This window comes from Crotalus tigris, unplaced genomic scaffold (assembly GCF_016545835.1).
Source record: "Crotalus tigris isolate CLP2741 ecotype Arizona unplaced genomic scaffold, ASM1654583v1 scf7180000017641.3106099, whole genome shotgun sequence".
NCBI classification, from domain to species: domain Eukaryota; kingdom Metazoa; phylum Chordata; class Lepidosauria; order Squamata; family Viperidae; genus Crotalus; species Crotalus tigris.
The window spans coordinates 1,704,795-1,728,701 of NW_024096535.1; the positions used below are offsets into that span (position 1 = coordinate 1,704,795).

At 38.3% G+C, this 23,907-nt stretch overlaps 1 pseudogene; it reads right to left on the reverse strand.

The window, feature by feature from the left end:
- Positions 1 to 3,648: 3,648 nt before the first annotated feature.
- LOC120304629 lies at positions 3,649 to 23,112 on the reverse strand (annotated as a pseudogene).
- Between the last annotated feature and the right edge of the window lie 795 nt (positions 23,113 to 23,907).

Consider the following 23,907-nt stretch of genomic DNA (forward strand, 5'->3'; position numbering starts at 1 on the left):
TATATTTGATAAAGATGCACTAAAAGTAAAAAGAAGGCAGCACCACTGTATCTGCTATTTTCCCTTTTTGTGGCAGAGAAACTAATTTATTTTTCACTGATCTGTTATACCCTTACAGATTTTTCACACACTGTTAGGGAGCATAGTTGCTTTCAAAATTAATACTTAAGCCCTGCGGTAAGAAAAAAAATGCAAAATGTTGAAACCAATCAAAACATTAAAAACTAATCAGAAATCTCCACTGAACTTTTTGCTAGGATGCAATAGACATAACAAAGCAGGAAGTCTGCAGTACTAAAAAATCCCTAGTTTCTAATAGATAAAATATGAAATATCAGAACAAAGACAGAAGTGTTTCATATATCATTTTATCTTGGTATGTCAAAAGAGGACCATTTAAAGTAGTCATCTCACAAAAATGGTTTTAGGCACACATGCAAAATCATGAATTGGGGTTCAGCTCCTGGAATTCCCAACCATCATGACTTCTGATCATTCTAGCTATTAGTGGAATTTCTAGGATCAACCTGTCTGGAGGTCATCAGATAGAAGACACTGCATATGAGGATGCTTTTTCGAAGGTAATGTTTTCCTTATCATCAAAATAGCTCTATGATTCTATAAGTTAAATTATATAAAGAAAGACCACCTACCTATCTATGAATGAAAAGTAATTCCTCTTATTTAGAGAGCAAATGTCAGTATTTTAATAAACGGAATAGGAAAACAATGCTTGGAATGAACTCTATTGTTACTCATACTTATTTCTTCACATAATCACCACCTTGAGCATTCAAAACTTCAATCATGTCTTATTTCTTAAAGCACCACACAAACTTTTCTCACAGCAACTTCCTGCCAATTGAACAAAACTTCCAACCCATCAGCACTCCCATCTATTGGCAATTTATAACACTGGAGACATACTTTTCATTCAACTATTATAGTTATGTGTGCACATATAATGTATACATACAGACACATACACACAATAACATGTGATACAAGGTTTTAGGAGTCAAAAGAAATATATCCAAAGTCACTGGAAATACCAGTATGGAACTAGTAAAAACACAGTTTATAAGACTTTTTGAATTCTCTCTTTTGCATACATAGCAGCAAAGATACACACCTGTTCTTCCATATAAGTTAATGAACACAAACTACAAGTTTTACTGGTCATCAGATTCATAATAAGAACCCTGTGAAAAAAAATGTTGATTTAATAGTTTGAACAATATTACTCTAAACAGTGAAGGAAGAATATAGAGAAACCCATCACTGCTGAATGTTTGAAATGAAAAAGAACAAGGTTTTGAACATTTAAAAGAATAAAAGGATTCTAATTTCCACAGGCCCATCCTCCAAATTATTCCTTTGCCTTTGTAGTCAGGCACAGAGATGACCTTGGAACAGTTACATAGCAACAGTTAGAAAAATGTGTTTTAAGCTGGGAAAATAAAATAAAATAAAATAACGCAAACAGACTCTGCCCTATCTTGCTAGCATATAAAAGGGAGGGAAGGGAAAACACAGCCAGGCTTTCAAGATTCTGCTCTACAGCCTACAATATATCAACAAATTATAGTGCCAGTTAAACTTGTGGTGTCTGTTTCTTGACCTGGATTACCTCCAAGGGCTTATAGCCTTTTCTTTATAGCAGCATTATTTTTTTTTATTAAATTTTTTTAAAAATTTACAATAAAAGCCCCTTCCCCAATCCCTCCCAACCCACCCCAAAACCCTCCCCCATTCTTCCCAGAGCTGAATACAGGCTTAACTAGAACTTAAAAGAAAAAAAGTTTTAAGCCCAGATAAACCTTAAGCAAATATAATTACACTCAATAAACAAATTGTAAAATACTTTAACTCCATTATATATAAAAAACAAAAAGAGGGAAAAAAAAGAGAAGATAAAAAAATAAAAAAATTAAAAAATAATAACAATTACACTTCTAGATAATATCTTAAACTTTAAATATAAATTATTCAAAAGCTAGATAATATTTTCTTATATCATACTTATATTGTATAAAATTTATCCATCTTTTCCACACCAAAAGATACTTCTCTTGCGATTGATCTTTCAAGAAAGCCGAAATTTTTGCCATTTCCGCTAAGTAAGAAACTTTAAAAAACCATTCTTGCAAAGTAGGCAAAGATTCCTTCTTCCAATATTGCCCTATTAACAACCTAGCCGCAGTAATTAAATTTAACATTAAAATAATCTCTTTATCAACACAATCCGAAACAATACCCAACAAAAACAATTGTGGAGTAAATTTTATCCTTCTTTTAAAAATTCTTTGAATATTCCACCATATCTTAATCCAAAAAGCTTTTATGCTTTTACATGACCACCAGATATGATAATAAGTAGCTTCCGAGCAACCACATCTCCAACATTTAGGCTGCAGGTTTGAATACATACGAGACATTTTTTGTGGATCAAGGTGCCATCTATAAAACATTTTATAAAAATTTTCCCGTAAGTTTTGGGCTTGCGTGAATTTAACATTCCTCACCCAAATAATCTCCCATGTATCTAATAAAATCGGTTCATCAAAATTTTGTGCCCACTTAACCATACAGTCTTTAACTAGCTCTGCTTCTGAATCCAATTCCACCAAGACACCATAAATTCTTTTAATATGGGTTCGACTTTGATCTCTAATTCGTTTTAACAAATTCTCATCCTCTCTAAGCAAGCCCACCTTATAATCTATCTTCCACCTTTCCAATAATTGTCTATACTGAAACCATGAATAAATAATATTTTCTTGTGCTAATTCATCCATAGATTTTAATTGCCAATTTTTACCATCCCACTTAAGTAATTGTGTATAAGAAATAGTATCCATCTTAACTCCTCTCCTTATTCCTTCTATTGCATGCCATGGAATAGCCCATAATGGAATTCTTGAATCACTTCTATAATATTTCTTCCAAACCCAGAGTAAAGAAATTCTTAAGATATGAGATCTAAAAACCCTATCAACCTTTTTATTATAAATTAAATAGGCATGCCATCCAAAAAGTAAATCCCATCCCTCCAAAAGGAGTATATCTACATTTGTTAGATTAACCCAATCACTTATTGATGTTAAGACCATAGCATCATAATACAATTTCAAATTCGGTACCTTAAGTCCACCTCTCTCTCATATATCTTGTAAAATTTTAAGTTTTACTCTTGGTTTTTTCCCTGCCCAGATAAATTTATTGATACCTTTCTGCCACTCATCTAAATTTGCTTCTTTCTTTAAAATAGGTATCATTTGAAATAAAAAGAGAAATTTTGGCAGAACATTCATTTTAATCGCTGCTATTCTCCCCAAAAGGGACAATTGCAGCTTTTTCCAATTATCCAAATCCTTTTGTATTCTAACCCACAGCGTTTCATAATTATTTTTATACAGTTTTGCATTGGAAGCAGATAGAATAACACCCAAATATTTTACCTTATTAACGACCTCAAAGCCTGTCAATCTAACCAAGGTCTCCTTGTCCAAGTTGGCCATGTTCTTAGGCAATATTTTAGTCTTATTATTATTAATTTTAAAACCTGAAACTTGTCCGTATTGATTTATCAATTGTAACAACTCCATTACGGAATAAGTTGGTTGAGATAATGTAACAACTAGATCATCAATTTTCAATCTGCACCACATTTTCTAAGCCTGGATGATCAGGACTGAAGAGGACAATTGCTTTCAAATAAGCATATTCATAACCATCAAGACAAAGCTTCACCATGCTGTTGCAGAACTCCTGAAGTTTGAAGATATGCTCCATCACTAGCTTTCCTCTATCTGCTGACAACTTATCTTGCTGTAAACTATTGTGAAGATGATTAACAAATGCTGTTAAGATTGTTGCTACATTCATTACTTGTGAACACTGTGCCAGACCAAGTGTAAAAAGTTCATTCCAGCAGGCTTTTACTAATGATATGCTATTGTCCTGCCCTAAAGCTTGAAAGGAAGGAATTGAACCGGCCCAGTGCATAGATAAGAAAAGCAATCTGGATGCTGATTCACAAATATAATGAACATTCAAATATTCAGGCATAGGTGAAGGCATGGTGAGCCGGAAAGCTACATGAGCATCGGTAAGTAGTGGGCCTTCTATTTCAACAATATTTATGCCTGCTTCTTCTCCAGCTAGATGTGCACTTGCTTCCATACTTTCTGCAGAACTTGGACATGAGGTACTTCTCCTGGATTTAATGCTTTTGCAAGAGTATCAAATGCCCTTGTAACATCAGCACTTGCATGTTCATCTTGTATAGCAGCATTATTTTAAAGATGAAAATGTAAAATATTTTCTATTGATTTCTATTGATAAAGTTTCAGCTTTACTGTTTATAAGGGTGGTCTGTAAAAGAAAATAGAACATAGAATAATGGGTTTGGAAGGGATCTTTTTGAGGTCTTCTAGTCCAACCCCCTACCCATGGGTAGACCACAGCCTTACAGAAGATCCTGACCTATATATTCCGGACAAATGGCTATTGAGTCTCTTCTTGAAAACTCCCATGATGGAGCACCCACAACTTCCAGAGGCAAGCAGTTCCACTGATTAATTGTTCTCATTGTCAGGAAATTTCTCCTTAGTCCTAGGCTGATTCTTTCCTTGATTAGATTCCATCTCTTACTTCCTGTCCTGCCCTCAGATGCTTTGGGAAATACATTGACTCCTCTGTGAAAGCCCCTCAAGTATTGGAAGACTGCTATTGTATCACCTCCTAATCCTTCTCTTCATTAGGCTAGCTAGACATCTCTAATCACCTCAACCTTTCATCATATGTTTTAGCTTCCAAAGCTTTTATATTCTTTGTTACTCTTCTCTGCACTCTCTCACTGAATATTGTGGAAAGATATTCACACACTGTAGTACCAATATCTTAGAAGACTAGAGGAGAAAATTTTGAAAGAGGGGAAGCTAGAAAGAGGATTAGAAGGTTGTTGTTTCTTAGCCTTTGCCCAAAAGAATAATATAACTATGGGAACTGACCACAAAGGCAGTTTTTCAATAAAATCAGGAGCCTATCTCCGAGTGTTTTATCTTTTCCCAACTAATAACATAATCTTTTGTTGGATGTTACAGGGCTGTTTAATAAACTGTTGCTGTAACCTTCATATCTGATAAAAGATGTTTATGTAACATTTATCTGACCTTCCTGACTAACCCTTTAGGAATGGTGACTATTAGTGTATGTGATTGGATTTATAGAAATTGCAATACAACATACATGGGTCACTGCTTCTAGCCAATTTTGATTGGAGTCGCCTGTAAGCACAGTAAGTAAGTAAATAAATAAATCCATTAAACAATGTCATTGTATGGATCTCAGGAGGCATCCCTTCTCTCTCTGCCCTTGCCCAGTGGAACGACATCTTCTCTAAAATCGGATGACACCCCCCACCCAATTCTGCCAACTTTTAGAAAGACCTGATCCCCCCCCCAAGGACTGGGTACTGCAAGCTGTTTAATGTATAAGTTATTGTTCCCAGTCCTGTTAATTCCTAAATGTATTTTTAATCATTTAAAATCTCTGATACCTAATGAGACAAGTATACAGTATGACAAGTAGATAGCCATATAAAAAGTACCGTATTTTCCGGAATATAAGACGACTTTCTAAACCATGAAAATCTTCTCAAAAGTTGGAGGTCGTCTTATACGCCCAGTTGTTTTATACGCTGGAAAATATGGTATAAATGAATGAAAGATAAATTTTAAAAGATATTATATATCTTATATAATATACCATATTATATATGGTATGGACTATTGTGTGATAGTGACACCTTTTTCAAGCTCCCTTCAAATGTTGCTGTATGCAAATGCACAGAGTGAAAAATATGGTTTGCATAATTCATATTCCCCAGTCCATACCCTGAACACTTTATTTAATTCTTGATTTGGCTTTTGCATGTCCCCTTAAAGCATAGCTATACAAGGAGAGGCTGTAATTACTGACCATTTGACCAGGAACATTTCCAGTTAAATGGAAGCCTATCTATTAGTACCAGCAGAGTTAAATCAGTACCAACAAAATGTGATTTCAGCCATAGTTCAAAAATATCTAGCCATTATCATGCCTTTATTTATTATCTCCATTTCCAATAGATAGGCTGTATTTCAGTGCTCGTTCTGCTGGGTTAGTATAAGGCCAAATTATATTACAGACAGCAATTGTGTTCAGGGCTTAGCAAGGTACATTTTTGTGGCTGCAAATATAAATTGAGCACCATTAGAATGATGGCATGCTAAATATAGTCCTCATAGATCACTGAGGACATAATATAATATACTATCTGCACCCAGACACGTACTTTCTAGACTGTAATTATTTAACATCCACTTCCTTATTTTAGGCCCCTTTTTAAAAAGACTTTTTCATAATTTATTTGTAATGGCTGTTGATTGCACTAAGATAAAAGAGCCTGGAAATCATGTCTTAATCCAACTGATGTCTAACACAGTAAAACAGCATCATTTACATAAAATAAAATTAATAAATGCCTGCCTACTGACTTTAGGAGATAGTGGTAGTAATTCAAGAGGGAAAATAGAATTTATGTATAGACTGAAAAATGTTTAACCTAGAAAGCATCCTTTGAAACATCTTTTGCCAGATTACCTCATCTCAGGATTTTTACTAGAATTCTCATGCATTTTGTATGTCAAGGCAGTGTTTTCAACCTTGGCAACTTTAAGATGTGTAGGCTTCAATTCCCAGTCATGCTGCCTGTGGAATTCTGGGAGCTGAAATCCCCACATGTTAACACTGTCAAGGTTGAGATGTGCTACTCCTACTATTGGCTTTTGAAAGCCAATAGGAATTGTTGCTGAGCGCACCAAAACACCCGGTTGGCAAACTTTGCACATGCAAATTGTCTGTATTATTGTTGCAATGAATAAAATGTTTCTTTTATTTACAATATTTTTTCTTCAATTTATTTGTGTCTTCATTTTCATTGTAAAGAAGTTGGTCACCTTATTATTCATAATCATTTTTCCTACATTGTGCTGAGGTATAACAAGAGTATATTGTTCATCTTATACAACTTGTCATTTACATCTTCATCTCAACATACCAAGTAGATTTGGATGATTTTACTTACACATGCTCAGCAGTTAAGCAACATTAGCTTGATGTATTAAATGAGAAAAATAATTTATTGTACAGCCACTTCTCCTATAGCAAGTATCTCAGCAATCATTTGCAAATATGACGGTAATACATTCATTTTTCCAACCAATACACACATTTATGACCAAATTTTGTGAGGCTGACAACAGCAAAAACCAGAGTGAGAGAATAAACTTCATCTAAATGAGGGTTGCAGCAACCAGCAATCTTTGCAATCTCTCTCTCTCTCTCTCTCTCTCTCTCTCTCTCTCTCTCACACACACACACACACACACACACACACACACACACACACTTACATACACCACACACACACACACACACACACACACACACACACACATTCACTTGTGACCATTTCATTTAATGACATGATCATTGAAATGGAACTCAATTGCCAAACAAGGAACAAGATCATCCATCAAACAAGGATAGCTAACATCAAATTTCATTATTTGTCACTGAATACTAAGACAATCTTTTGAAGAACAGTATAGCTATAATATGGTCTGCATTAACATCGAATTATTATTAAGAATAGTTCAGACTTGTGAATATTAAACTTATATTGTTGGCATCATCAGTGCTTAGGTTAAAAAGTAATATTTTAGCATAAAATATTTTCAAAATAAAATTTGAGTCATTATTTTCCAATGGCCAATTTTGTACAGTAGATACCATTTAATGAACTTGTGCTTAAACTTTGTAATCTGAAACACTGTAAGTATGTTTCTATTAAAAGAAAAAATGTGTACTAATATTAGTAAATCCGGTCTGTACAGAAATGGAAATTAATAATGGCAGTGGATGACTCTTACAATGTGCAAATATATTTCATCTTCAAACAATCCTCAGAGCAGCTGATACAGAGCCCATAGGTAAACAGATACAGTTATCCTTTAATTTAATTGTTGTAAAAATCAAGCAGAGAATTAGTGAATTGCTTAGGGAATCTAAATACAAGTTAGCCAAAAATGTTGAGCAATAAAATGTTTCGTTCAGTGTAAACCTTTTTTGCATAAATATGAAATATTAGGAAAATGGTCACATATTCTAAGTGAAAGAAAGTTATGTTACCTTCCTTTAAAGCAGGAGTGTCAAACTGCCGGCCCGTGGGCCAGATGCATCATAGCGAAACCGCACCTACCCCATTGCCGGCAATGGCAAAAAGTCACAATACGTCGTGACATGTCATGTAACGTTGTGAGTTTGACACCCCTGCTCTAAAGGAAAGCAGGTTTCTGTAACACATAGTCCATTCTGCACATTATACATTGCTTTTATCTATTGTGAGCTGTCCAGAGTTGCTTAGATTAGATGGGTGGCCATACAAATCAAATATATAAATATTCTTTATACTCCATTCTAGGACTTCTCCAAGATGGATCCAGAATGAAAATGACTTGCACGTGTTCAGAAATCAGAACAGTGTTTCAAGACCGCATCTAAATGTTAAAATTGCATGTTATTTGAAATTAATAAAGTTTTTGTTGTTGTTTTTTTTTTTTTTGCCTTTTCACTGTGCACTGTTTCTCGGCTTTCCAAGTAGGCTCACTTTGAGGCAGCAGAACACCTAATTTGCTTGCTTGCTGGTTAAATGACAACTGTGCCAATATCTATTCTCTCTCACACACATGCACATATACAAACATGTGGCCAGCAGGTATGAGAGCTTTGGGCCAGGGAGAACAGTACCGTTATGGTTGTTGGCTAGTGGCAAGCAAAAGAGCTAATAGGCTAGTGCAGAGACCCTGTCACCATTATATAGGAAAGGGTAAAAATTATTGAGAGAAAAAACTCAAGTGTTGCCACCTTTATCCAGAGCTGATTCTGCAGCCACAGAAGATGTATTATTTGCCAGATCAGAACATTCTAACCTAAAAACTCTGCACTGTGGAAAAAGGTTTTTTTTTAATGCCAAATATAGGAAACTGTTTGTATACATCAGATTATTTCTGTTTATTGCATAGATTTTTTTCTAAAATGGCAGTGGCGTTCAAAAGTCCAGGGTGTTCCATATTGGCTACTGTTTGGCACTTTTAACTAGGAGACACCTCAATTTGTACCTGAAAAATTCTGTGAGCTAAACATCTGTTCTTCGACAATGCTACATTTCCCTCTCTATAGGTTTACTCATTAGAAGTGGGATTCATATCAGGTATTTTATCCTACTGTAGGTAAAATTATCTCCGGATTTGTTAATACAGATTTTTCTCAATCACCCAGTAGACAGATCCCAGTCTTGATTAAAATATGAAACTACTAGTCCAGGATCTAAATTTTTTATTGTAGGAGACAATAAGCACTCTGCCCCCCCACCGTCAAATTCAAAGACTTGTAGTTTGAATTGTAGTTATATATTTATTATATGTCTGCTCTTGGGTCATACATAAATTTTGATTGATTGATATTTATTATATTTGTATATCGCCAAATCTGCCAAAGATTCATAGATCAACTATTATTTCAGTTACATAAATGCTTGCTAACGCATATTTCCTTGATTTTAGTGGGTGGTTGATAAACAGGAGATATGTTTCTCTGTCTCACTCACTCACACATACAGAAACAGATGTAATTGCACAATGTGTAATGCTTTGATTCCCAAAATATATTCTGAGAGCATATGGGGGTGAGAAGAAATCTGCTCTTTAAAGCAGCTGTGTTTCTTCCTAGGATCTCACGGCAGCTGCAGTTCTTTAGACCGGTGGCCCCTGACCTTTCTGGCCCTGCGGACTGGTGGCAGTGGCGATGGCGGGAATGATTTCACCTGGTGCACCACTTCCGCAAATCCAGCTTTGCAAGCTCACCCAACACTTTTGCAGCCTGGTTTCCAATGGGCCACAGACCAGTATCGGGCCACAGACCAGCGGTTGGGGACCCCCGCTTTAGAGAGTTTCAGACCTGTGCTATATCCATGCTTCTGTTTATTCTGCAGCCTCTTCCCCAAATTATCTCTAAAGATCTGTGCAGCCATTATTTAATAATTCATTCAGTTTTTATTACATGAATTCTGGTTGACTATTGGCATTGTTTAAAGTACTGACATTTACAAATAATAAAGTTTGAAATGCGTGTAATCACTGGATATAAAATGCCTGCCAATTAATTCCCAATGGATCTTACTTATCAACAGGAACTACACTGTGCAAGTAGTGAAAAATTAAGATTTGTGTTCATCTTTTAATGATGAAAAATATTTAAACCAGGATGAGCAATCCTTTAGAGGCTGGGTTCTGCCCTTTCCAAAAAAAAGGGAGGGATGTAGTGATAAAACACAACGACCTGAAAATGGATAAACCCAGGATTTTTAGAAGTTTGTGTGTGCATCTTGGTGTGTACTATTAAACTTACTGAATAGTTCCATCACCATTATCGTCACCGTTAATTTCCCACCAAAACCTGGATCGAAAATGCTTATGGGATTTGGAAGTTTAAGTTAGGGATGGGAAACTGTGAAAACATTTGGAAGTAAGAAAGATCACTAACTTCCTTGCTCCTCACTTCCGTTTTCTGATGTGTCCAGTCAGTGTTCCTGGAGGGAAAGCAGGAAGTGTGCCTTTTATGTACAGAATTTAATTGAGAGCAGGTGCAGGGAGCTGCACCCGAACAATCAGCAGACCACATGGTCTGCCCGGGGAGATTTGCTGTTGCAAGGAATGAATAAGCATGCAATTTGAACGGGAAAAGCTCTTGCAATGATTGGCTGGTGATGCCTCAGGGAAGTGTATAAAAGGGGGTGAAGCCATTTTGTTGTTCTGTTTTACTCAAATAAAGACTTATCTTTTAACACCCTCTGACTAATTCAATGCCTACCAACGCACAGAACAGAACAGTGCTTACTTATGTCTTTATTTAGCCAGGGGTAGGCAACCTTGGCTCTTTTATGACTCATGGACTTCAACTCCCAGAATTCCTGAGCCAGCCATGCTGAGGGGAAAGGGAGAGGTTTCCATGCTGAGCCATGCTGGCTCAGGAATTCTGGGAGTTGAAGTCCACGAGTCATAAAAGAGCCAAGGTTGCCTACCCCTGATTTAGGCTGAGAAGCTCAAAGGCAGCCACTATCACAGGACTGTATGCAAATGGAAAGAAAATGGGAATTTTGACAGACAACTGTCAATAGCATTTACAGTACAGAGCTTCACTCCAGGCATTTGGCATATGGCATTCAGATAAGGTCTTTCTCTTAATTCATCTTCCTTAGCTGCAACTCCTCCTTTGATCATTTTAGTAGTCATGCTCCTGCATGATGAAAGAGTTACATTACATGAGTTAATCTCTAGCTGCTTTTGACTGTCTTTGTGCAACTCTTAACGCCCCCAAAATACAGATGGGAGGCAGCAGTTTAATTGTCTGTCTTTTATCCATTCAAAGATTCAGGCATCCTTAATATTGTTACTACCATTTTTTAAATGTCAAGAACCGAAAATACCTTTATCCCAAGTGTAATATCAGACTTCATATTTGGTAGCTCTGAATTGCAAAGATTTAACGCGTTTCTAATAGCAACCACATTTGCCATTGTCATAGCTTGGAAGTTCTCATGCAGCATTCCTATCAGCCTCTTACTGTACCATCTAGTCATTTTATAATCCATCTAACTCACTAAGCAAATGATTATTAGGTGGATATTTTTAATGCTTAGTGATTTGCATATTTATGTGTGTCTTTATATAGCCAAGACATTTCATTCTGACTTTTCCAGTTCAACATTTTCAAATGTAAAGCAGCTCTTAACTTGGTTTATTAAAAACTATTGTCAGAAACCGAAATCCTAGCTCTCTCTTTCATAAACAACTTCAGGAAATCACTCAAAATATCTGTAGAATTTCCAGAACAATTGGAAAATGCTCATATGGATCAATCCATCTTTCAAGGGCTCTTTTTCTGCTTCAAAACAGCGGCCTGTACTACTCTGTGGTAACAGTTGTACTCCTTCTTTTGCCAGACAGCTTATCCATTATTCCAATCATTCTCACAGATCAAAATCAAAATATTACAGGTAATCCTTAATTTACAACCATAATAATAATGATGATGATGATGATGATGATGATGGAAGGGACCTTGGAGGTCATCTAGTCCAACCCCCTGCTCAGGAAGGAAACTCTATACCATTTCAGACAAATGGCTGTCCAGTCTCTTCTTAAAAACTTCTGGGAGTGGAATTTTGTTCCCTAAGTGATATAATCATAAAGGAAGACATTGTACATTACTTAGCAGCCACAAGTCCAGCAATCTCCATTGCTATCATTAAGTGAATTTTACCAATTGTTAGCTGAGGACTCAACCCATCCCAAGTCACCCCAGGTTTGGTCCCTCCCATCCCTGAGCCTCAGGAAGGTAAGGAATTGCTTTCAACTCCCCCATCTGCCTATACCCTCATTCCCTGCCTTTTTCGAATACCCTGCACCCTGTCTTGAAGGATGGCAAGCAGCTCCAGAACTATGCAACTCTGGGGCTGCTTGCTATGCTCCAGGAAGCCTCAGCCACCCCTGCCCAATCAAAATCTTCCTTGCCACCCTGCAAGATTGCATTCTACTACCCAGTGGTGGGATTCAAATATGTGAACAACCGGTTCTCTGTGTGGATGCCGCTTCTGGGCCTGGGCAACAAGAAACTTCGAACAACCTGCCTCCAAAAGCGGTGAATGCTCCAACACTGGAAGTTTTTAAGAAGAGACTGGACAACCATTTGTCAGCCAGATGTTCAGACTGGATTTGGCATTTTGTCTACCTATCGAGTCCTTACCCAGGACCTGGATAGGCAGATGTGGATGTTTGATGGTATTACAGATATCGTCGCAGGATGGAAGCAGTTCCTAGTAAGGCCGCCTTTTGCAATTGACTAATGGCAAATTTGTCAATGCCAATGGTGTTCAAGTGGTGCTCCAGTTGTTTTGGGATTGCACCCAAGGCGGCAATTACTATTGGTACTACCCTTGCATTATTATTATTATTATTATTATTATTATTATTATTATTATTATTATTATTAAATTTGCTACCGGTTCTGCCGAACTGGTGCAAACTGGCTGAATCCCACCACTGCTACCACCTCAGTTGATCTTTGCCACTCTCTTCTTGCTCCTGTTACTGCTGAGGCATGCCCTGTGGGGCTGATTTTGTATGTCAGAAGTGGGGGGGGGAGAGTGCAATGCACCAAAACACCCCTTGTACCACAGTCCTGGGCCATATGGTGGAAACCGAAAGCATTCTTCTCCCCTCCCCTTTTTCACAGCTCAAAGCTAGTCCGAACCCTGCACAGGAAGTCTTTGCAAAAAGTTCCTCTTTGCCATAAGCTGCACTATGAAATATGGGACCATTTTCCAAATAAAACTTATGAGATTGCCAAACTCATGAAAAAGGTGGTATTTCCAATATTTAAACTCTTATACCGCTTTTCCCCCCCTGGAATATGCCACCAAATAACTAAGCACACCTATTAAGTATATGGACAGGTAAATTTTAGATAGGGACTAGTTAGGTATAATGGTAAAGACATCAGGCTAGGAAAATCTCTTCTGAAAATCTTTGCCAAGAAAATGACTGGGACTTGTCCAGACAGCTTCAGAGACTTGGATGTGATTGAATTAAAAAAAAAAAAACACTACTAAGGTAGTTTATTTGTGTCCATTGAAAAAGGCAACTCTTCATTGATTTAGTAATGCTCAAAAGAGATTAGGCTTCAGAAGTTATTAAGCTTTCTCTGCCCATTTAAGTATACATACTATAGAAGTAACTGCCACTTTTAAAGCTATAGTGCCACTAGTATCAATATTGGCCGATCATCCACTTAGTGGATTCTAGATAATAGAAAGTCCATTCTTTTTATTACAGAATATATTCTCTCAGGTTCAAGCTACATATTATACTTCTACTTTTAAATTACTTAGAGACTAAACCTTTAACTGGATTGCAAACATGAGACATTTTAAAAAATCCCTCCTAATTGCTTCTTTGATAATCATCACCCTACATCACGGGTGTCAAACTCGTCGCGTCATGTGACGTGCCGCGACATATCGTGACTTTTTTTGTATTGCTGGGATGCGTGTGGCCTCTGTATGATGCAACCAGCCCACAGGTTGGCAGTTTGACACCCCTGCCCTACATGCACAGTTTATAGAGAAGAAGAAATAATATCTGTTGAACCATTGTTTGCCCATAGAAAGCTTCTCAGTGGAGATTCTCAGTTCAAATCAATCCCACACTAACTTACAAGCCAGTTTGATCTAGTGGTTAAGGCACCAGGCTAGAAACTAGAAGACTGGGAGTTCTAGTCCCAGCTCAGCCATGACAGTCAGCTGAGTGACTGGGCCAATCACTGTCTCTCTCAGCCCAACCAACCTCACAGAGTTGTTCCTATGAGGAAAGTAGGAGGAAGGTATGTTGGATATGTTCACCTCCTAAAATGGAGGTGGTCACCTGGTATACAATAACTTGCTTCCAGATAGCCTTCATTTACTACACCAGTTTGAGGTTATCTGGATAACACATAGAAAGGCTTATTATTTTGTCCTCATGGAGTTTGGTCCTGAAAGAAACATAATGTTTATTGAAGGGAGAGTTTTACATCATCAGCTTTCAAACTATTCCTGGTGTGCTCTTTCTTGAAGAAGCCCATTTGATCCAATCTCCTTAATCATATTCATTCAGCCTCCAACTTTCCCCTTTAGGGAAAGTTACTGAGAAAATAACGGGGAACCAGCTCAAAGGATCCTGGAGGAAATATACGGGAATCCCTTCCAGTCAGAATTTAGGTCCAGACAGAAATGGCATTGCTACCTTCAACTGGAGCAAGGAGGGGTAATTATGCCTCTTATGGTACTACAAGACTTTTCAGCAACTTTCAACCCCATCGATCATAATACCCTTCTGGATTGGGGCTTAGAAGCCCCATTTTACTTCTGCTCCTATTTAAGTGGTTGGTTCTAGTTCAGTGGTTCTCAACCTGTGGGTCGGGACCCCATTTGGGATTGAACGACCATTTCATGGGGGTCACCAAACAACGCAGTCTGCCATTTTTTTCCTCTTTTCCTTAGCTGTGCTACTCCCTTTTATTCTATTGGCTTTTGAAAGCCAATAGAATAGACTCTCTTAATAGAGTCTAATTCTATTGGCTTTCAAAAGCCAATAGGAATTGTCCAGGCTGTCTCTGCCCTGCTGAGCCCGCCAAAAGTCCCATTCTGCAAACGGTAATGCACCAGTTGAGTAGTCCTCGACTTATGACCGGTTGAGTAGTCCTCGACTTACGACAGGTTGGGGGTTGCGGCATTAAAAAGGTTGAGAACCACTGTTCTAGTTGTTTGGAGAGGGAAACCACTTATTTCTGTAGTTCTCCAAATGTGAGGTTCCTCAGGGCTTTGTGGTCTCCCTTACATTATCCAACTTTTACATGAGATGTTTGGGAGAAGCCATCTAGAGATTCTGGGTGAAGGGTCTTCAATATGTTAATGATACATAGTACGTATCACCCTGACCAAACTATGCCAAGGAAGTCTTGAACAACTGTCTGGAATCTGTAAGGATCTGGGTAGAATAATACAAGCTTAGATTAAATCTCTCCAAGATGGAGCTGCTGTTTACCACTAGTAAACTAGCTCCACTGTAACTTGGTAGTTATTAGCTTGCGGTTATAATCTCCTTGAAGATGGTAATTCATGATGTGAAGGTCTTCTTAAATGCCTGCTTAACTGGCTGGGTGGATGCCAGCTCTGGCTTGTATGCCAATTACAATACTACCTGGTCTATGATGCCCTGAAGATGATAACAACCACCTCAATTATTCCATGATTAGATTATTGTAAAAAGTTTTACCTTTGGTGATAACCCAGAAGCTACAGTTGGTACAAAATACCAGGCAGCCAATCCTACCAGTGCAATAATATCAACACTAAAGTCACTGCTCTTATTTTCAGTAGCTTCTGAGCTCAGTTCAAAGTGCAGTTCATCTCTTTTAAAGCCTTACTTAGAACACCACTGAGCTATATCAAGAATGCTTAAATCTGGCCATCTGCTCCAATCATTTAGAGAGTCTATTGAGACTCCCTTCTCCTTGGGAGGTTCATGGGACTTGGACAAGAAGGCAAATTTTCTCACTGCTAATCTCCATTTTGTGGAATATCCTCTCTCCAAAGATGTGTTCAGTTCCTACATTCCTTGATTTTCATCAGCAACAGGAAAGCCTCCTTTTTCAAAATGGCTGTAGTCTAAGATGAACAGGTGCAGACAGCTGTATTTCCTGACTTAGCTAATGCTGAAGCACTGTTAGTTGAAAGGGCATTAGAGGGATGTATTCATTTGCATATCAAACCACGCCCCTCATGGGGTTGTTTTGCTTATTCTGAAAATAGTAGGTTATAGGTCATCTAGACTGGGCCAAACATTTGTTTTAAACTTTTTATGAAGTTAATTGTCTGGTTTGCCTTCTGTAATATAGCTGGCAATATCTGTGAGAAAGATCACTATTACTTAAAAAATCATTCAGAAAGTAACCCTGCTGGATTTGGAGAAAATAGTTAGAAAGTGGGAGTGTTTTTTTATTTAGATGGGTTATCTGTTTAGTTTGTTTTCTGACATTGAGATTCTAAGTCTAGTGTTTTAGCTTATGTAAAATGATTGTTATTACAGAAGGTCTGCTGGGTAAAGTCTGCAAGAAAGTGACAGTTGAGTCTGTACAAGCAGTTAGAAGATTGAAATCTTTCTTGTGCATCTTGCAAAACTATTTCCGTAGCTGTATGACTCATTGATTTCAGGGTTTCATTGGCTCAATGTGAGAAAATGGGCAGGTATGAGCATTAATCATTTTCCTTTTGCTTATTATATATCAAGTTATAAATGAGTTATATCCAGTGAGAGTATAAGGTCCTGGTCCCTTACTTAAAATTGAGATGCCTTATCAATCTAATCAGATAACCCAAGCGGAGACTTTTTGATCAAGCAGCACTTTATCCGATCAAATTAAGCAGCTGGGTGGCCGCCAGTCTGAAACGCTGGCAGAGTTACGTCCAGAAGTGCCACAGAAAGTTAGTAGCATTGCTTTATAAACTTTGTTAGCCAATGAAAATCAGACCACAGAGCCATTACATCATAAAGAAGACATCAATCATTCCTGTACACTCCCTTATTCCCTCCTTCAGTATAACACATCCATGTACATGCTTCCCAAGCTTGCATGAGATTTCTCTGGTGCAAAAGCCGATTACAAAAAGCAAGAAAGCAACAGTTAGACTAAACAATTTCCCTTTGTTCCAGAACCCTTCAAGAGAATTGCTGTTAGCAGATCACATTAGTTACCAATAGGATGTCAAGACTACCAAGACTTTTTCAACAAGGCTTTAGCCTAAGACAGGGGTAGGCAACCCAAAACACTTAAAGAGCCACTTGGACCCGTTTCCCACCAAAAACAAAACACTGGGAGCTGCAAAACCATTTTCATATCTAAAATGAAGATAACACTGCATATATCCTTTTTTACCTTTATTATAGGTGTGTGTGTGTTTGTGTGTGTGTGTGTTTGTGTGTGTATGTATGTGTGTGTATATATATATATATATGTATATGTATGTATACACACACACACACACACACACACACACGTAAAAAAGGATATATGCAGTGTTATCTTCATTTTAGATGTCAAAAGGGTCTCTCTCTTTCTCTGTCTCTCTCCCTCCCTCCCTCTCTATCTGCCCTTGGTCTGCCTGCCACTCCTCTTCCCCCGCTCTCTTTCTTTCTCTCTCTCTCTTTCCTCTCTCTCTCTCTCTCCCTCTCTCTCTTTCTCTCTCTCTCTTTCTCCCCCTCCCCCCCTATCTGCTGCTCACCTGGCAAGCTTCAAGCTGTTGTCCAACAAGATCAGGGGTAGACAACCTCGTCTCTTTTATGACTCATGGACTTCAACTCCCAGAATTCCTGAGTCAGCCTAGCTGGGCTAGCTAGCTCTCTCCTGCCCTTCCTGCTTCCTGCAGAGACGCAGCAAAGGGAGGAGCTCCGCCCAGAAAGCTTTTCAGCTCCTCGGAGAACACTGTGAGTCCACTCTCTTTTACACACACACACACACACACACACACACACACACACAGAGAGAGAGAGAGAGAGAGAGAAGCAGGAAGCGCAATTGCCTCTCTCTGTCTCTGTCTCTCTCTGCAAAGGCAGAGGAGGCTGGGAGCCGCAGGGGAAGGCTCAAAGAGCCGCATGCGGCTCCGGAGCCACAGGTTGCCGACCTGTGGCCTAAGAAGATCAGGTACACACCAGTATCTTTTTTGTTGTTGTTCAGTTATTGTACTGAATTTAGGTTTCTCTTGTACACCATTCAGAGCCCTCTGGGACTGGAAAACACCCTGAAAACCTCATTTAATTAATGTGATATAAGATCAATGGGCAGAACAGGCTTTTGTAAATATAAATAAATAATAAAGACTCCAAATACCAATAAAAGTCAGTGTTTAATATTGGAAATGTCTGCTCAAAGATCAAATAAAGAACGTGGGTCTGAATATTCCATAAATACATCCACCTCCAAATGCTCCGTTATTAGGAGACCAGGGAAACAAAATAGTCTGAGCTGTTGAATAAGTTTTTCATTCACATAAATCCATTCTTACATTGTTCTCACACGCCATAGGGCAGTGGTTCTCAACCTTTTTAATGCTGCGACCCCCAATTGGTCGTAAGTCGAGGACTACTCAACTGGTGCAGCACCGTTTGCAGAATGGGACTTTTGGCGGGCTCAGCAGGGCAGAGACAGCCTGGACAATTCCTATTGGCTTTTGAAAGCCAATAGAATTAGACTCTATTCAAGAGAGTCTATTCTATTGGCTTTCAAAAGCCAATAGAATAAAAGGGAGTAGCACAGCTAAGGAAAAGGGGAAAAAAATGGCGCACTGCGTTGTTTGGCGACCCCCGTGAAATGGTCATTTGACCCCAAATGGGGTCCCGACCCACAGGTTGAGAACCACTGCCATAGCGTTTCCTGGAATAAAATCTCTGCCATATTTCCCAGCTGCATTCACAACGAGGGGGGCAAGATGATTAGTATAACTGCAGATCCAACCCCCATTCTTTTGTATGCATGTACAATGCTGGCACCGAAAGAAAGGATTTTGATTGCAGTTGCATCAGTCCTTTTGGTCCTTTTGGCCCCATAATGCAGCCCTCTGATATTTCTCATGATAAATAAAAATATGCTCTTTTTGTTAATTAGATACGTGAATATATATATTTGTGCTTAGAAGTGTGTGTTAATCTTTTGAAAAATTGAGACAAAATAATAATTAGGGATAGAAATAGAACTATATGAAAAATGAATCTAGTAAATAGGTGTAGGTAGAGATAAAAAGAGAATAAACAACCCAGACAGTCTGAGCTGAATTTCCATTGTGGCCTTGAAAAACCTCTTGATTAATGCAGAGCAAAGGGATGGGATGTGCCCAAGTTCTAAAGCTGACTTATTTGTCATATCCAATTTATACTGTGAACCTGGCATTTAAAATAAGACGGTTCTCAGCTGTACATGTTTGAAGCTTTAACTCCTTGTCTTCTTCTTCAATAAACTTGAAGGTGGGGCAAGATTTGCTGTTCAATTCTTACTTTGTAAAATATAGGTTGCTAAAAATATAATCAATTATTTTACTACATACATACTAAGTTTTGACCAAGGTAGGTCTGGGAATCATGCCTTTCCTGTGCCACCTTTTCTCTCAGATAAGTTACTTTTCTCTCTTTTATTCAATAGAAGTTATTTATTGAGATTTAAAATAGTAATCTTAGGCTGGGGTTGAAAAAAATTTTTTTTTTTTTTGCTTTTTGCTCTCCCTGTCCCAGTTGCTAGAAATACAAAGAGAAATTGTATTGCAGGAGTAAAGAATCTGTGAGCCTTATCTTCCTTCAACTAAAATTCCCATTATCTCTATACATTGAAATCTGAATAGACAGATTTCTCACTCCTTGTTAATACAACTCCTTGTAAAGGGAGTTCAAAGATACACAATTTGCATGCAAAAAATCCTGGATTCAGCTCTTGGCCTGTAGGAGTCTAAAACCTGGGAAAGTAGCTGTCAAACATACATATATTAATCAATGAATTAATCAATATCAAGCAAGGTGAACTAGCGATCTGATTAGATGTAAGGCAGAACTCTATGTTTCTTTATACTCATCGCTGATAAAAAGCTGCACTTCTTTTGTAATATTACAGGTTTGTAGGTAGAACAGTCTTCTATACTCCACTGCATTTATGATAGTATCCCTTCCTCTGCGAATGTGCCCAAGCTTCCACGACTCTAACCAGATCCACAAACCGAAAACATTATTAAATTCTTCCCCAGGCACATTTGATGGGACAAAACAAATGTCTGCCCAGTCCTGTGTTATTTACAAACAACTATTGGCTGCAAAAAAAATCAGTCTAATGATTAAAATTATTCAATCACATGCTGATGAATTCTTCCCTTTCTCCTGCTGGAAACCCCCTTTCTGTACAGCAATTAAGTAGCCATAGGAGCAGCTTTGGCATATTCAGCCAAATCGTAATGTTCTCGTAAAACAACACAGCTCTGGCCTCCATAACAGCATCTCATAAAGCTTAAATAAGAAATAACCTGAGTACCAATTGCTATAAATATGTAACTTCTTCACCAAAACCAGTAGATAGCCTGCATTGCCTAAAATTCCAGCATTAAATGTAAGCAGTTAAATACTTTGCTACAGTAATCATAGCTGACTAGTGAAATTAATTTTACTTCAATGGCTTTGCTTATTCAACCCATTAGCCAATTAAATTATGCTATACAGAGTAGATTTGATGCGTTATGTCTCTGTTTTTTTCACTCCTCTCCTTCCCATCCCTCTTCCTTGAAAATTTTATGGGCCAGACAAGGAGTTTATTTTTAGGAAGGATTTTGGATGACAACCAACAGTCTTTGCTTCTGACGTTTAAAAAAAAACAACCCCACGATGTTTTATATATTTTCATTCAGAATATTTTAAGTCATTTTTAACAAAATAAGTTTGACATTTTTGTTCTGGTGTGGCATGCTACTCTTTGGGCAAAGAAAAAGAAATAATGGAGTCAAAGATACAAAGGTCATCATGAATAGAACTGGGAAGCAAAAAAGAACCCATGGACTTGATCATGACAAGTATTGTTCAAAAAATGCACGATAATAAATCTCTACGAATCAGCCCTGATTCAATTAGCTCCTATCTGAAGAGGACATGACAATATTCAGCGAGTGGTGACCTGAAGGTGCAATAATTTCAAGTTACTTCAGGATTCAAATAAAATTTGTCTCTATGCCAGGGGTAGGCAACCTTGGCTCTTTTATGACTCGTGGACTTCAACTTCCAGAATTCCTGAGCCAGCAGGGCTGGCTCATAAATTCTGGGAATTCAAGTCCACGAGTCATAAAAGAGCCAAGGTTGCCTACCCCTACATATGCTACAAGGCAGGGGTGTCAAACTTACCACATCACATGTCGGGATATATCACGACTTTTCCCCCCTTGCCGGAGCTGGGGTGGGTGTGGCTTCCGCGTGACACATCCAGCCCACAGGCTGACAGTTTAACATCCCTGCTGTAAGGAAACTACTTTAATTTTTTGACTGAATAGGACGAAACTGGCAACATTAAGTTTTGTCTGGATGCCTTCAAGAGTTCACTACAAAACAATTCTGAAATACCATATCCCCCACTATCACTTTTAGGACAGAGACATCAGCAATGAGGACAGGACAGAAGCAGTAGTGTAATATAAGTAGCTCTCGACTTACTATCATAATTGGGTCATTAAGCAAAACAGTTGTTAAAGAAGACATCACATGACTACTTTGCACAAAAAACGCAATCCTGCCACTCCAAGGAAAGGAGCATGGTGGTGTCTCAGGAGGTGGGGAAGTCCATGGGAGGTCTAGTGCCAGCTGCAAGGCCTGCTAGCATGAGGAAATCTGCCTCAGCCCAGGAGGCCTCTGACAGCTTCCCCACCCACCAGTAAAGTGCCCCATTTACCTTCATGGTTTTTCTTCAATTGCTGACAGACATATTTAGCCTACGTAAGGCTTGGCCTTCCCTCCAAGGCTACCTTGTACCATTTTCCCAGCTGGGTCCATTCTCATCCTCCTTTGGAATAGAGTAGGAGGAGGTTTCCAGATTATGACGAGAATGGCACCAGCCCTCACAGTGCTTTGGAAGCCTCCCTAAACCACATGATTTGGAGGAGGTTTCTGAAGATTGTTCTGTAGTTTTTCTCAAATCATGTAAACATCTCTCCATTGAGAGCTGAGATGACAACTGGAGCAATAACAAAAGAACCAATGGGTACATCCATTTTTTGGACTATCTCTGGACAAGGAGACAATGGGAGATCACTCATGCATGTTCCAGATGGCTGTTTTTGATGAAAAGACCACCAGATAGTGGTATCCATGGTTCTGAGTACAAGGGAGATGAAGGATAAATCATCAAGGTAGCCCTTGGTTAATAATTGCTGATTCAGTGACCTTTCAAAGTTATGATAGCACTAAACAAGCGGTGGTTATGACTGGTCCTTGGAATTCTGGATCCTTGGCAACTAACTCACACTTAGGACAGTTGCAACAATCACAGGACCACAATTTGTGAACTTCTTTGCCAGCTTCCCAAAATAAGGAAGCTGGCAGGGAAGGTCTCAAGTTGTTCAGGTAAGACACTTCCATCTGTGAACCCTTGCCAACCTCTCACACAGCCTCTGCTCCCCCACTCAGTAGCAGCCAATCCCTGCTACATTCACACCACACCTCCCCATCACTCACATACTTCATGCATCCTCTGCCATTCAGCAGCAGCTACCACTAATGTGCTGCCAATCTGCTTGTGAGCTGCCTGAGATCTGCAACTTCCTGCCAATTTCTCCACTGACTTTGGTTGTTGGAAACTGGCAGGAAAGTTGTGAGAGGTGCTCACTTCATGTCTCATGATCCTCGCTTAATGACGGCAACAGGGATTGCAGGCATTACCATCTCTAAATGATGTTCTCAATTATGACATTGCACTTTTTTAACTGCTTTGCTCAGTGATGGAAATTCAGGTGCCAAGTGTCTTCACGGGTTGAGGACCACCTGCATAATAACTGAAATATTAAAAAAGATCTCAAAGAAATTAGTAGCCACAATGTCAACAATATCAGTAATGATGTCTGCTTTTAAGGATAAATAACATCTAAAGATGTTAATGAAAAATGACAAACGTGAAACAAATCCTGCTGGATGCAGAAATAGTAAAATCAGAAGCATTAGATAAAAGTAAGTATGGATTACAAGACAGAGTAGGCATTTATAGCGGAACAAATGACAGCCAAGAGAATGACCCAGATAAGGAGTTTACAGAAAAGAAGCTGGCTGAAGTTTTAAAAATGAAAGGGAAAATACAAATGAAAAACCAACAGAATGACCTGGATAAGGAATTTTTATTGGCCTTACAAGAGACACCTGCTAATGTCTAAAAGAAGCCTACAGGATGGGATTAAGAACTGAAGAGAGCTTAAGTCCTACAACAACTTTTATAGGAATTAAAGATTAAGATTTTCAGAGGTAAAAGGCCTATGAAATTAGTTTGTTTGATCAAGGTTAAAATAAGACATATTTTTATTAATTTCTGGCCACCCTGTATGATCTTTTTGCTGATGCCAGGATTTAAAAGTTATAAAAATAATAATAATAATAGTAAAGTTGGAAGGGACCTTGGAGGTCATCTAGTCCAACCCCCTACACC